The sequence below is a fragment of the Dromiciops gliroides genome, chromosome 5 (assembly GCF_019393635.1).
Source record: "Dromiciops gliroides isolate mDroGli1 chromosome 5, mDroGli1.pri, whole genome shotgun sequence".
Lineage (NCBI taxonomy): Eukaryota > Metazoa > Chordata > Mammalia > Microbiotheria > Microbiotheriidae > Dromiciops > Dromiciops gliroides.
In genome coordinates, this window is record NC_057865.1 from 77,447,305 (window position 1) to 77,463,498 (window position 16,194).

Here is a 16,194-nt window from a genome sequence, read left to right on the forward strand (position 1 = left end):
TGTGTGTGTGTGTGTGAGAGAGAGAGAGAGAGAGAGAGAGAGAGAGAGAGAGAGAGAGAGAGAGAGAGAGAAAACATGCACGAGAGAGTGTGAGTGAGAACATGAGCCACTGGATAAAGAGCTTGCCTTGGAGCCAGGGAGAACCTAGGTTCAGTTACTACCTTGGACACTTAATGACTAAATTACCATGGATGATTCCCTACACCCCAGTGCTGCAGGCAACTCTCCAAGTCTCAAAATTACATAAGAGAAGATCTTGAATTGTTTGGTGGAATGAGTTCCCCACAGAGATGAAATAGACAGGACTGGACTGAGATGAGATGAAAAAATAGGTAAAATGTGTCTTTGATATGTCTGTTCTTTCCTCTTCAGCAGTCCTCACCCCCTTCTTGGTGTATTTCTCTGGGTACCTAGCTATGTACTATTGCCTCTTGGTTGTCTAGGCCCCCCTTCTTCAGTACTCTCTTTATGAATGCCATTCCTAGGAGTGGGACCTCTACTGGATTCTCCCTGCATGCCTATCCCTATTTCCATTAAATAAGGCATCTTTTCTTTCTCACTGCATCTCAGGGTCTAGATAATCAGATGAGTGATAGAGGCTAAAATGATCATAGATTTAGAACTTCTGGGCACCTTAATTGAAGTCACTTAGCCTAACTCCCTCTTCCTAAAGATAAAAAGAAGAAACAGATATGCAGATGGGTGGGAGTGATTTGCCCAAGGTCATATAGGTAGTAAGTGACCCAACCAGGATTAAAACTCATGACCTCTGACTACAAATATAGCATCATTTCCACTATATTTTGCCACTTCTCCAGTTGAGGGAAATACCCAGGTTCAAATTCCATCTTTGATACTATATCCTTCCTAGGTAAGAGTTTTACATATTAATAAGAGTTTTCCTGAGACTCAATGAAATAACTACTGTTGGATATTTTTGGCCTCTGTAGCAAGCTGATGAGGTAGATATTTGGGTAGAAGGTGGACAAAATGGGCAAATGCACAAATCCTATCATAGGTGACTACCTAATTTATCTAGGCATAAGACTGGCCATCATATAGACAGAGATATTTTAGTATTGAACTAAGAAAAAACCCCCCACAAAGCACAACAACAACAACAACAACAACAAAAGGAGATGGTAAGGATGAAAAACAAGGAAGAAAAGGAGACTTTTCTAGAATGAAAATATTATATATACTTGGAATGGAACTAAAGGATTTATGAAGAAATGTTTTTGGGTTTTTTTGTTGTTAGAGTTTTAGCTATTTTTGATCTTCTGCCCTGTGAAAGCATTGGATTTGGATTTGTCAGAAGACCTAGGTTTGAATTGAATCTCTTCCAGTTACTACCTGTGTGACATTGGGCAAAATCACCTAACTTCTCTAGCCCCCAAATTTTCTCATCTGTCCAATGAGAGGATTAGACCAGATAATTTCTAGGATCTTTTCTAGCTCTAAATTCAGAGAAGATGAATTTTATAGAGATTCGTATGGATTTTGGCCACCAGTTTTCAGAAATTAAGCATTTCTATAGATAGAATGCTTTTCTAATGACATTTTCTGATGATGTCAGTGGTTTAGTCTATATTCTTCTCTTCCTGCTAAATTCCCAAGCAACTTTTAGCAACCTAAATCCTGCAAGATGTCACTTTGATTTCATGCTAGGTAACTTTTCATTTCCTTTCTTGGTGGTGTACAATAGCCCAGGGTTCTTTCCTGTTTCTCATCCCCCTCCCACCCTCCCTTGGGGTGGTTTGATCATGCTGAGGAGGAGGGAAGGTGCAATCATATTCACAATTAGCCAGCAATTCACATTATGTAAAAGATTCATCATGCCAATTGATGTGAAATGACATGCGATCTCACTTGATGGTGATTACTGAATCCTTCAGTCTTGCTGCATGCTGAATCCTATACTTTCAATGGTTCAGTTGTAATCACTGTTAGGCAAATGCCTTTTCAATGTCATTGTGGAAAACCTGAGAAGGGTTTTTTTTTTTTTTTTTAGTGGTATGACAGCAGTTAGATTCATCAGTGTGCTGATTTCACTGTAGAAAATCTGTCTGTGTTGTACCTACTTGACTGATTTCAGGGAGAGTTGAGAGATTTCTCATGCTAACCCTCATAAGCATGACAAGGCTGGATAAGAGTATGGTGATCAAGGCATTCTCAGGGAGAGGTTTCACTCATACGTGACAATGGTCTTTTCAGTTTTTCTGTTTGTTGTCATCTGTTTTCTTCTGACCTGATGTCACTGTGGCGACTGCTCTTTTGGCCAGGCTGAGGAAGGGATAACTGGAGTTTATGGGCAAGGTTAATTAGGTTGATTGTCACTGTAAAACGTTGCTCTTGGCTCTCCAGAGAATGCTGTTTAACTTGCTGCTAAAATATATAGGAAAATCAGCTCTTTCATTCCAATCATAATGCTGTTGGGTGATTTAAAAACATTTTCTAAAGAGATATATTCCTGGAATATTTCATATTAGAGATTAGAACACAGATATTGTCCCATTAGGTTTAGTTATTTGGATAACAAGATGGAAAAATTGAGTGAATTTCATCAGTAGGGGGAAAATGATCCCAATTTACTATGTAGATGAATAAAGAAAATAGATCAGGAAATCATAGTTGATTTTTTTTTAGAGATAAAGGAATAATAAAAGTTGGCATCTTATCTTGAAGGTTAGATATGGATAAGCTTCTTGAGAGCAAAAAATGTTTAGTTTTTTTCTCCACAGCTCCATTATCTAACAATACCTGGGACAAGTAAATGGTAGATAAATAATAAATGCTTATAAGTTGATTAATTGGATGTCCTAGACAAAACCATAGCTAAAGTGGATTAACAGAATCTTTGTCTTAGGACACAAATTTTTCAGCAGAGTAGATGGTACAATCATAAATAATTGGTACTCCCACTCAAATGTAATTTTTGTTTTTTTTAGTGAGGCAATTGGAGTTAAGTGACTTGCCCAGGGTCACACAACTAGTAAGTGTCAAATGTCTGAGGCCGGATTTGAAGTCAGGTACTCCTGACTCCAGGGCTGGTGCTCCATCTACTGCGCCACCTAGCTGCCCCTCAAATGTAATTTTTAAAGAAGAATTTCATATCTGAGTTGTTTAAATATTGCAGTATATGTGATCATTTAATAATAACAAAAATAATAAATATTCATTTTTAATTGTCAATGAGATCTCTTTGGAAATCTAATAAAAATCCCCCATAACATTCCCAGGCTTTTACATTTCAATTAATGACAAAGATTTTCATATCAGTTTGTAATCCTCTGAAAATATCAGTTTATTAAAAAAAATGCCTTTCTCAGTTTGCAGTGAAGGTTTGGTGTGTTACCATTAATGGTGTTTTAGGAGAGGGATGGTTCCAATTACTTTCAAGCAGATTTAATTTCTTCTTTTCAGATCTTATGTTGCAACCTCTGTTTTACTATGTAGAATCTTATTAGATGTGCTGTTGGTTGAAATATCATCAATCACATTGTAGTTATTCTCTTTCTTTTATTCAATGCATTTTGAAGCTGCATTTATTTGAAGATATTTGAATTTGTATTATTTCCATTTTTGTTTGGAAGAACATTCTTTATTCAAAATTTCCTGGAATTTGTAGGATTTTTCAATTAAATTAGGTTTTGCTGAATTGGAACATTGCTGTGTTTGACATTATAAGTTTCTTTGATCACTTCCTTAGACTTGTCATCTTTAGTTTCGAAAGGAATACAGAAATGACCAGATGCCACCAAAATATACTCCCATGGGAGGAGGAAGAAGGGCTTTATTCAATAGTTCACTAGACTCTTTGGTTCTTGATATGTAAAATGTTCAAATGTTCAAGGATTCTCCCTTCTCACTTTTTTAGGGTAAGTATTTTTTTTTTTTTTAGTGAGGCAATTGGGGTTAAGTGACTTGCCCAGGGTCACACAGCTAGTAAGTGTTAAGGGTCTGAGGCCAGATTTGAACTCAGGTACTCCTGATTTCAGGGCTGGTGCTCTATCCACTGCGCCACCTAGCTGCCCCATAAGTACCTTTTTTCTCCCTAAATCTCATTGCTTTGTCATGATGATAGTTTTCCAAAGTTATTGGAAGATCCTTCATAAAGTGGGTTTCGCAAGGTATTTTTTGTTCACCATGAACTTTGGAATGAAAATTCTTTGTTAACTTTAAATTCAATATTTTGAAGAGATCCTTCTTGGAATGATGCTTTAAAACATTATCTTTTTCCATCTAACAAAGATCTATTTCCTCTGTCTCCTACCTTCCCCACAATGAATGAAAAAAGAAAAGTGAGACCTTTGTAACAAATATGCTTAGTTAAGCAAAACAAACATTCTAGCCTTAGATATGTTAAAAAATATCTGTCTTAATATACACCTTGAGTCCATCTCCTCTCTGTCAGATGATATAGCATACTTCATTAAGGTCCTTTGGAATTCTGATTGGCCATTGTCTTTATCAGATAATTATTATATGAATTGTTCTTGATCTACTCACTCAACTCTTTATCAGTTCATACTACTCTTCCTAGATTTCTCTGAATCAGTCTCCACAATTTCTTACAAAGCAATAGTATTCTAATACATTTATTTACTGTAATTTATTCAGCTACTTACCAATTGATATTTACTACATTAGCTTTTATATTTATATCTATCCATCTATATATAGATAGATAGATAGGATTGCCAGGCTATATATATATATATATATATATATATATATATGTAAAATCTAATGTGTGGGGGAAAACTAGCTAGGGTTTACTTATAAATTAGAAGTATTAGCATCAGTTTTGGGCATTAAGCATTTATTAGTGAGAAAGAGGACACCTGGGTCAGAAAACCAAGAAAAAAACCTATCTATCCTAGAGGAGAGATAAGGGTTCAACCTGGCCTCCTTCTTCTCCCATGTCCTCCACCATGAGGTTGTTTGGGAGCCGAACTGAGAGAGGAAACAGCACTTCCCACTTCCTGCCTCCCTCCCCTGAAAAAGGTTGTCCTTCAAGCTGATTGGTTAGTGTCACCCAAATCCATTAGTTCACTGGACTTGAGAGAGGTCTCCTTGTTGAGTTCAAAGTCCTTAGCTTCTGAGAACAATACCCTATTGAGGGCAGGCCAGGTGTGGTTTCAATTTAATTAACTTTAAGTGGGTTAATCAGCAAAGTCAATCATTCTCAGTCACTTCATTCAATCAATCTAGATCATTCTGGTTGGGGACTTTTAGACTTTTAAGCATTTATTAAGGAGAATAAGAATTTGTTGAAGAGAAAGAGAAAGAGGCCTAGATTCAGCTATCTATCTCAGGGAGCTACAGTTCTGCTCTACTCTCCATGAGAGTCCTGGCGAAAGAGAGCAAGAGTGCCAGCCTCACCCCCTCTTCCTCCCACAAGCAAACGTCACTTCTTGACACCAAAGAAAAGCCACATCTTGACCTCAGGTGCCTTCTCCTCATGGTGGAGCTTTCCTACAGTAAGTCTCCAGCAGGTAGCATCATTCTAAACATTACAATATACATACATATACACACACACACACATATATATTTATAAAATCACAAAAAGATACCTTAAATATTGTTGTACATTTAGGTACTTTCAACTTTCTTTGATGTCTTTGGGGGGGATACCTTATAGAGGTATTACTGGGTTACATACTATATATAGTTTAGTAACCTCTAGGGCATAATTCCAGATTGCTTTTGTGTCAAGATAATAGAATGTGGTAGATGAGGGGATTTAGCAGATACTCAGGGGCCCACCTGATGATTGATCTAAACTGATTGAATCAGGTGAGAGCAACTGACTGCTGACTTGCTTGTAAGCACATCTGGCTGGTACTTAAGAGGGTAATTAAGAGGGTATGTTCTCAGAAGCTAAAAACTTTGAACTTTACATCGAGAACACCTTCTGGTCCAGTGAACCAATGAATTTGAATGATGCTAGCCAGTCAGCTCAAAGAACCTCCCATTTCTGGGAGGGGAACATGAAGGAGGAAGCAGACGATGGTGAGAGAGTTCTTCCTCTTTTGGTGTGAGAGATTGGTGTGGTGGCAGAGGACTTCAGAAATGGGAGGTTTAGGAAGGCTAGGATTGCCAGGCTATAAGAAATCTGTTCTCAATCTTTCTCTTTCTTTTAATAAACCCTTAAAAAACCTAAATTCATTTATCAGTGATTTTAGTCAGTTTCCCCCCAAAACTGGGGGGACAGATTAGAACCCACATTTAGAATTTTAAATTACACACTTTCCAAATCAGGCTAATTCAAAGATGGAACAGTGGTGAATAAAAATGGCTGCTTTTATGCAAACCCTGCAACATTCATCATTTTCCTTTTCTAGGGCGGGTCAACTTTGAGAATTGGATGGGTGTGAGTTAGAAACTCAGAGTTGCTTTAATTTGCATTTCCGTAGTCATTAGTAATTTGGACCATTTGTTCATATAGCTATATTGCTTCCCTTCTTCTTTTAGTTACATTTGTTTTGTTTTTACAAATTCCACCTTCCACAAGAAGCCTTTCCTTATCCTTAATTTTAATTTTGTTGATTTTTTTCCAATTAACCTATATATAGCTTATTTGTATATAATTATTTTCATGTTACCCCACCTTCAACTGTGAGCTCCTTAACTAAAGGCTACATTTTGCCTTTTTTGTATCCCCAGTACTTTTTTTTTTTTTTTTAGTGAGGCAATTGGGGTTAAGTGACTTGCCCAGGGTCACACAGCTAGTAAGTGTTAAGTGTCTAAGGCCAGATTTGAACTCGGGTACTCCTGACTCCAGGGCTGATGCTCTATCCACTGTGCCACCTAGCTGCCCCATATCCCCAGTACTTACCCCAATGCCTGGCCCATGGAGGTGCTTAATGAATGTTTATTGACTGATTATAAAACCTTTTTAATTTTATGTAATCCACATTGTCCATTTCATTTTCTCTGATCTCCTATATCCCCGCCCCCAACGCTTTTTTTGTCATGAATTCTATATATCTAAAAGTTAACTTTTCCTTGTTCCTCTAATTTGTTTATTATGGTACCCTTTATGTCTAAGTGATATAACTATTTGGTGTTTATTTTGGTATGTGGTATGATATATTAGCCTATTATTTTTAGTTTGTGCCAGACTGCTTTAAAATTTTCCCAATAGTTTTTTGTTGAATAACACTTCTTTGTTTGCCTTTTTTTTTTTTAAGTGAGGCAATTGGGGTTAAGTGATTTGCCCAGGGTCACACAGCTAGTAAGTGTTAAGTGTCTGAGGCCAGATTTGAACTCAGGTACTCCTGAATCCAGGGCTGGTGCTCTATCCACTGCGCCATCTAGCTGCCCCCTGAATAACACTTCTTATCCCAGTATCTAATCAACTGATCATCATCTCTATTTCTTAACCAATATGAAATTGTTTGATGATTTTTCTTTTGTAGTTTGGTTTGAGATCTGGTAGTGCTGGGCTCCTATCCCTCCCACTCTCTCCCCCTACCTCCCATTATATCCCTTGATATTATTCAACTTTTGTTCCTTCAGCTAAATTTTTTTTGTAAATTTTCTAGCTCTATAAGGCAATCCTTTGGTATTTTGTTTAATGTTGCACTGAATAAGTAAATTAAGTTAGGTAGTATTGTTATTTCAATTTTATTGGTTTGAATGAACAATATTTCTCCAATTGCTTAGGCCTGTCTTCAGTTCTATAAATGGTGTTTTGCAGTTTGTTTCATAGTTCCTATATGTATTTTGGAAGGTAGACTCCTAAGTATTTTATATACTCTATAGTTACTTTCTTTGGAAATTTTTTGTATCTCTTCCTGCTGGGCTTTATTGGTTATATAGAGAAATGCTGATGATTTATGTAGACTTGATCTATATCCTGTAACTTTGCTGAAATAATTGTTTCAGTGAATTTTTTAGTTGATTCTCTAGGGCTCTCTAAGTAAGCTATCATATAATCTGCAAAAGGAGATAATTTTTTTTTTGCCTGTGGCTATTATATAAATTTCTTTTTCTTTCTTATCACTAACGTTAGTGTTTCTAGAAGTGATGACAATGAATATCCTTGCTTTATCCCTGAATTTATTGGAAATGTTTCTGGTTATTCTCATTATATAGAAGGATGGTCCTTGATTTTAATTAGACACTAATATTAAGTAGAAGCCTATTTCATCCTATGTTTTCTTGTGTGTGTGTGTGTGTGTGTGTGTGTGTGTGTTTTAATAGGAATGGGTGCTCTATCTTGTCAAAAGTCTTTTCTGTATCTATTGATATAATCATATTATTTTTGTTGTTAGTAAAAAGACAATTGATATTATGTAGATAGTTTTGTTAATATTTAACCAACTCCAAATTCCTAATATAAATCCAACCTGGTCATTTGTGATGTGTTGCTAATATTTTAGTTAAAATTTTTGCATCAATGATTATTAGAATATTGATGTATATTTTTCTGTCTTTGCCTTAACTCTCCTTGGTTTAGGTATCAAGACCATATTTGTATCATAGAAATAATTTGGTAAGACTACTTCTCTCCATTAAAAAATTACATCATAATCGAATTAATTGTTCTTTGAATATTTGATAGAACATACTTGTAAATCCATCTGGTCTTGGTTTTTTCCCCCTGTGGGATATCACTTATGATGTATTCAATTAAAAAAAAAAACCCTGAGACTGGGATATTTAAATTCTTTATTTCTTGCTTTAGTCATTTGATTTTTTTTAAAAAACTTATTCGTTTTATTTAGGTTGACAGTTTTATTGGCCTGTAATTGGAAAAAAATTTCTAGTAATTTCTTTTATTTCTTGTTCATTTGTTGTGAAATCTCTTTTATCATTATTGATCCAGGTAATTTAGTTTTTCTCTATCATTTTCAAATCAGTTTTACTCATGGTTCTATTTTATTCATACTAAACAACTTTTAGTTGTATTTATTAATTGATTGATTTTTTTGCTTTCAATTAAAAACCTTTTTTGATTTTTTAGGATTTCTATTTTGGTCTTTAGTTTTTTTTTTTTAAATGTGTTGGTTTTTATCATTGATTTTAAGTTGCATAACTAGTTTGTTGATTTGTTGTTTCTCTCTTTTATTGATAAAAGTTTTTAGGGATGCTATTCATTTTCCCCTTAAGGACTGCTTTCATTATATTCTCTGGTATATTTTTGCATCTCCTTATTTTTAATACAATTTTCTACTGCTTTTGCAATTTGTTCTTTGACTAACAAATCATGTATCAATCTATCTATCAATCTATCTATCTATTTATTTATTTATTTATTTTTGTGGGGGCAATGAGGGCTAAGTGACTTGTCCAGGGTCACACAGCTAGTGTCAAGTGTCTGAGGCTGGATTTGAACTCATGTCCTCCTGAACACAAAGCTGGTGCTTTATCCACTGTGCAACCTATTTGCCCCTAATAAATTCTTTAGGATTAAATTATTTAGTCTCCAGTTAATTTTATACATTTCTGAAGAACCCATTTTTTGAATGAATTTTACCCATTTTAATGAGTTTTACCCATTTTTGAATGAATTTTACCCATTACTGAAGGACCCAAACCATTTTTATTTAACAGTGGCCAGTAAAAGATGCATTTAATATTACTGCTTTTCTGAATTTGTTAAGTTTTTAATGACCTAATACATGGACAATTTTTGTAAAGATTCCACATATAGTAGAGAAATATGTTTGCTCCTTTCTAGTTCCATTGTATAGTTACCAGAGATCTATCATTTATAATATTTCTAAAATTCTTTTGAAATTTTTTACCTTTTTGTTTATTTTTTTGTTATATTTGTCTCAACATAAAAGAGGTACAGAGAGGTCTTCCACAATTATAAATTTATATTTTCTCCCCATAAGTCATGTAGTTTTCCTTTAAGTATTTAGATACTATCCTATTATGTACATATATGTTAAGTATTGATATTAACTGTATATATTTCCTTTAAACATAATGTAGTACCCATGTTTATCTCTTTTAATCAAGTCTATTTTTTATTGTCCTGTTTGTTATAATTTTTGGTACTCGTGCCCTTTTTTTCCAGCATAAATATAATAAGTTTTGCTTCATCTCTTTATTTAAATTCTTCAAATTTTTGTCTCAGATGTTTTTTTTTGGTAGACTATGTATTATTGAATTCTATTTTATAATTCATTCTGCTGTCCTCTTATATTTTTCAAGTATGTTCAATCCATTCACATTTATGATCAGTAATTGTGTATTCCCTCCAACCTGTTCTCTTATACTTATTCTTCTTTGTTTTAGTTATATTGCAAAGTTTCACAAGGTTCCTTCCTATATAGCCCCTATCCTTAGTACCAGCAGATTTCTGTTTTCTATGCTGATCTGGATTGGAAAAATGTCTCACTCTGATTTTTTTCTTTTATTCCATAATCAGGGCTCAGTCTACTGATCTTTTTAGGTTTTTCTTTTTCTTTTTTTTTTTTGTGAGGCAACTGGGGTTAAGTGACTTGCCCAGGGTTACACAGCTAGTAAGTGTCAAATGTCTGAGGCCAGATTTGAAGTTTGAAGTCAGGTACTCCTGACTCCAGGGCTGGTGCTCTATCCACTGCACCATCTAGCTGCCCCTAGGTTTTTCTTAGAGTGGTTGTGGAGAAGAATTTTGTTGTACTGCTTTTGCCTACTCTATCTTGGGTGGTTGCTCTGTGGTTGTTTTTGATTGGTAGATTTTACCATAGGCTTTCTCATTGAAGGAGATGAAGCTACTGTAGAGACTTGCTTTGCTGGTATGGCAGCTAGTTTAGTAGATTTCATATGAGATTATATGGCTTTCCTTTCTTTTCTACAGTATTATTCTGATGTTAGCTTCTGGCCAGCTTGTAATGCTTCCATAATGTGTCCCTTATTGACTTGAAAAAATATTCTTTGCTTCAGGCCTCAATGAATTCTTTTGTGGAAAAGGTATAGAAACTGTGGAGGGTCAGATTTGCAAAACTCTGCTTTAAATACCCATTGTTTGGCTCTCTCATTCTTTCAATTTTTGAAAATATTTTCTCTCTTGATGTTGTTGAAGCATTTCATTTCACTGATTACTTGGTAGCTGGCTTAGATTACTGGCATTTGACTTTGGCTTAATATTGTCCTTTTTCAGAATAATGTTTTAAGATGTTTCATACCATTGAAGAAGAATTCTTTTTTTTTTTTTAGTGAGGCAATTGGGGTTAAGTGACTTGCCCAGGGTCACACAGCTAGTAAGTGTTAAATGTCTGAGGCCGGATTTGAACTCAGGTACTCCTGACTCCAGGGCCGGTGCTCTATCTACTGTGCCACCTAGCTGCCCCAGAAGAATTCTTAAAGTGGGGGTATTGGAATCTATAAGAACACAGTAGTGATCTTTTTCATATTCCTTATATCTATTTTCCTTCTGTAATAAAGAATAGATAATTCTTCAGGTCTAGCATATCAGGGAATTGTCATGTGGTATTTCACATATTATAAGGAATGGCACTGACATCCCCATTTATGGTAAATGGTTGAATAGTCATTATGGTAGAGGAACCAGGAAAAGCCAATGCAATACAATCCCTTTTCTGTATTTATCTTTCCGTTTTTGGCTACCATAAATAGAAAAAAGGGGTCCTTCGACAGTCTGGTGAAGCCAATGGATCCTTTTTTAGAATAATTAAAAAATTATAATGGGAGGTAATGACAAGTTTCTGTTATAGATGAGCGAAAATAAAGGTGTAATTTTTTGCCTCCAAATTCACAGACCCCTTGAAGGTCTGCATTACCCAGATTAAGAACACAACTTAAAATATTGGGTTTGTATTACATCCAGGGGTTTATGATTGTGTGAAATACTCAATCACTCGCGGGTCTTCATTTTATTTTTCCTGCTTCCACCTTGACACAGTTTAAAACTCTGTGCCTGGGACTGAGGGGAAGTGGCAGAGAGATGGCTTGTTACTCTCTGTTACTTTTGCTCTAAGGCCTAGCTTCCAAATTAAGAACAGAGTGAGTCTATGATCCCCAGAACTGCTCTGCCTTTTACCTCAAATGCTTTGCATAATGAACAGATAACAAGGCATTTATTATGCTAAACTAATTTCATAAATGTATATCTAGAGCAAAGAAACAGGAATAGTACTAGAAGTTGGAGAAGTTAATTGGTCACCACAGACATTGAAATATGAGTCGGGCAGCTAGGTGGCACAGTGGATAGAGCACCGGCCCTGGATTCAGGAGGACCTGAGTTCAAATCCAGCCTCAGACACTTGACACTTACTAGCTGTGTGACCCTGGGCAAGTCACTTAACTCCAATTGCCTCACCAGAAAGAAAGAAAGAAAGAAAGATAGATGAGTCAGACCTTTCTGACTTGAAGGCATAGGAGGGGCTTCCTTCTTATGCATTAGAAAGGCAGGTAATCCATGGGGGACAGGGAGAGAATAAAAACTCTAAGGAATCACCTCATCTATCTGGATATAGTATGTTATACCACCTCCATACCATCATCAGCATCTCTGTCATCACTGGGCTTTATAGCTCCCTTGGATACAGGTATTGAGGGACATGTTTGAGGTACTGGCAAGACCTACATTTCCCCCCTTCTCAAAACAAGTCTGCCATTTGAACTTTATACTTCTCTATTCTCTTCTTTGTTTCTTCCCAGAAATCTCCTGGAACCAGTCACAGTCACTCATATACATGAATAGTCTCTATTCCTCTCCCTCACTTTCCCAAACATCTGCTGCTGTGCATATTTAAAATGTCAGTCTCCCAAAACAGGGAGATTACTTTCTTGTAATTTTTTTTGGGGAGGAGCAACTTTTGTTCTTATAATTTCAGTGTTGGCATTCTTTTTGTGTTGATTAGGAACTCAAGGAGACCAAATCTTAAGAAAAATACTTAGGAAAACTGTTTAAAAAATAGACAAACCATTGCTTTTCCTAGGAAAATTAAATGTACATTGCATTTTTGCGATGTATAATAATTTGCGATCTTTTCTTCACATCATAAATATCGAAGTCAATTTGAGGGCCTGAGGTATCTTCCCTAGGTATGATTTGTGCTGCTTGTCCCAGTGAGAAAACAGTGAGTTATGACTCTAGACCCACGTTATAGTAAAACTTCCTTTGGAACTCTTTCAGTTTTAGGAAAATGTCATGGACACAAATATGGTTTTGGACTTTCATTCACCTTTGATGCATATAGAACTTCTTGGGCTTCAAAATGAATGATGGCCCAAAGTCAATTATTCAAGGAAGGTAAGGGGAGCCTGAATCACTGGATTTAAATGAAAAGCAGATGCTCTGTCACAGCATGTGTAATGAGAATGGTCATGGAACTTGTTCTTAAATGTCATTCAGTGAGTTTTTGTAGACATATGATTATAGAGCTAAAATAAAGAACAAAATGAAAAGCTATGAGAGAAACATATTTAACTCGTCTAAATACAAGCTGGCATTTAAAAAAAAAGTCTCTTGTAAATGGAGCAGGCTTAGAAATAGTCTATGGATATTTACCCTCCTCAGGTCTTTTCATGTTTTCAAAATTTCAGTTTTACAACTGCTTCACATTTCTGTGTCTTTGACTGCTGAGATGCTTCATTGGAAAAATATTTTGTTTTATTTTTCATAATTTCACATTATTTACTCAGACACAGTAGCCTGGTTCATAATGCTTTAAAGACAGCTAGAAGAAGTAACAATTTCTTGTTTATAAAAGACCAAGTATCATCCATAATCTATATACATATATACACATGTATATGTACACATGTGTATACACACATATACATACATATATCTGTACATTTACCTACCCCTTACATGCACAAACACACATATATTCCTTGATTGACTCCTTGTATAAGTGTTGGTTATTAATCTCCAATACAGATGAACAACCTAACTAGAAAATGACAACATAGGACAGTGGAAAGAGCATTGGTCTTTGGGCAAGTCACTTAATCTATGCATTTCAGTTGCCTCATCTATAAAGTGAAGTTTACACTGGATGATCTTTCCATGCCTTCAGCCCCTGTATCTATGGACCTTTGATAAAGCTCTATGGTTTTATCAGAATAGAAACTCACTCCATTTTGGGAGTTTTCCAGTCACTTAAAAGTTACTCTTGGAGAATTGTCTGTTATAGATTTGTATTCTTCATATATATATATATATATATATATATATATATATATATATATATATATATATATATATATATATATATATATATATAATATCTATATCTATTTATATCCAGTATATATAAGAACTATGATTTGAATTATATAGTGCATACTATATTCTAGGTGCTGTATTAAGAGTTTTACAATTTTTATCTAATCTGATCTATATTTACATCTATATCTTTATATCTATAGAGACAGCTAGAGAGAATGAGAGGACAAAGAGCCTCAAATGGTTGAAGATAAGTCAACATATCAGATTATTATCAAAATGGAGAATTATTCTAGCTAATTAAATGAAATGAACTCAAACATATTCTATCTACCAGCCATGCTGTTTCCTTTTATGTTATCCAGCATGAAATATTTAGTTACAAATGCAAAAACATATTTGATTTCCCATGGGTAGAATTGGTACTGAAAACTTCACAGGAGATAGAAAAAGAATGCTAGCTAAGCATGCTAGCAAATGTTTAGTCTCTGATGAAACTATCATGTAGGTAACTAGCAGGGCAACATGATGCTGGCTAAGCAAAATTAAAAAAAATATATATATATATATTCTGAACCTAACAAAACAAATGTTTCAAGATAAAATTAATGAGAAAGAAGTTTTTATACAAATCTATAAACTTCCATGGTTTTATTTTTTAAAGAAATGTACGTGAAATTTAATAAGGTAGTAACAAAACTGCTCAAATTGTGTTCCCTTCTGTGCTTTGTCTTGTTCTGTGCATTTAATAAGTTTTCTTGATGCTCTTTTATTTACATATCTAGCACTACCCTCTAACTTATCAAACCTTCCCCCACTACCACCCCAGGAGATGCCTTTCACTATAACACACACACACACACACACACACATATGTGTGTGTGTGTGTGTGTGTGTGTGTATTTTCATACACAGATAGGTAGATTAGATGGATGGATAGATAGTCAAGTAAAAGAAATCAATATATTGGCCTGATCTGAGAATTTATATATCATTCTATAATTCTTAAAGATCTCAGGATTCAAAGCAGTGGCCTGGTAGATCGTTGAACTAGGGTATATGGAAGGGGTCACAGTGTGAAACATAGATGGGCAGATAGCAGAGGCAGGAGAATACAGGCAAACCCAGTTGTTAAAAAATTTGTCATTTGCCCAGCTAAATTTAGAGATGTTCATACGGTATTCATAGATTTTAGAACCAGAAGTGACCTTACACTATATCTTGTTGACTTTTTCATATTACAGAACAGGAAACTGAGGCCCTAAAAGGTTAAATGACTTGGCCAAGGCTACACATTGGGGCACTACCAGAGACAAGGTATAAATGAACTTCCTGTGACTCTGATCCAGCTCTGACAGTTTGCTCTTGCAGCTTGACTTAGTCCTTGAGGGTGTGCTTTGTAATATAGCACTTAGCACAGTTAAGTCAGAATAAAGGCTGTTAAGTGATGGCAATGCTAAGAGAGCTCTGTGGAATGGGGGAAAATGTAACAACAAATTTTTTTAAGTCCAAGGCACTTGAGGATAGAACATCAGACCAGGAGTTAGGGGATCTACTTCTTAGTTTGAACATGTTGGCTGATCAACTGTTATAAGGCTTCAAAGTGGCACTTAACTTCTTTGACCCCATTTCTCATTCTTCATCTTTAATGTTTCTCATTCTAAAACAATATTAATATTAGCAATAATAATAGCAGCTAACTTTTATATGGCACTTAATACATGCTGAACACTGTACTAATCCCTTTATAGTTATTATCTCATTTGATCCTCACAACAATTCTGGGAGGTAGGTGTTATCATTATCACCATCTTATAGATGAGGAAACTGAGGCAAACTGAGGTTAAATAACTTGTCCAGAGTCACACATCTAGGAAATATTAGAGACTGGATTTGAATTCAGGTCTTCTTGACTTTAAGTCTGTCATTCACTGTGCACCTTGCTACTTGCCCCTCTTTACCCTTCAAGGATTTGTTGGGGATATCTATCTATCTATCTATCTATCTATCTATCTATCTATCTATCTATCTATCTATCTATCTATCTATCT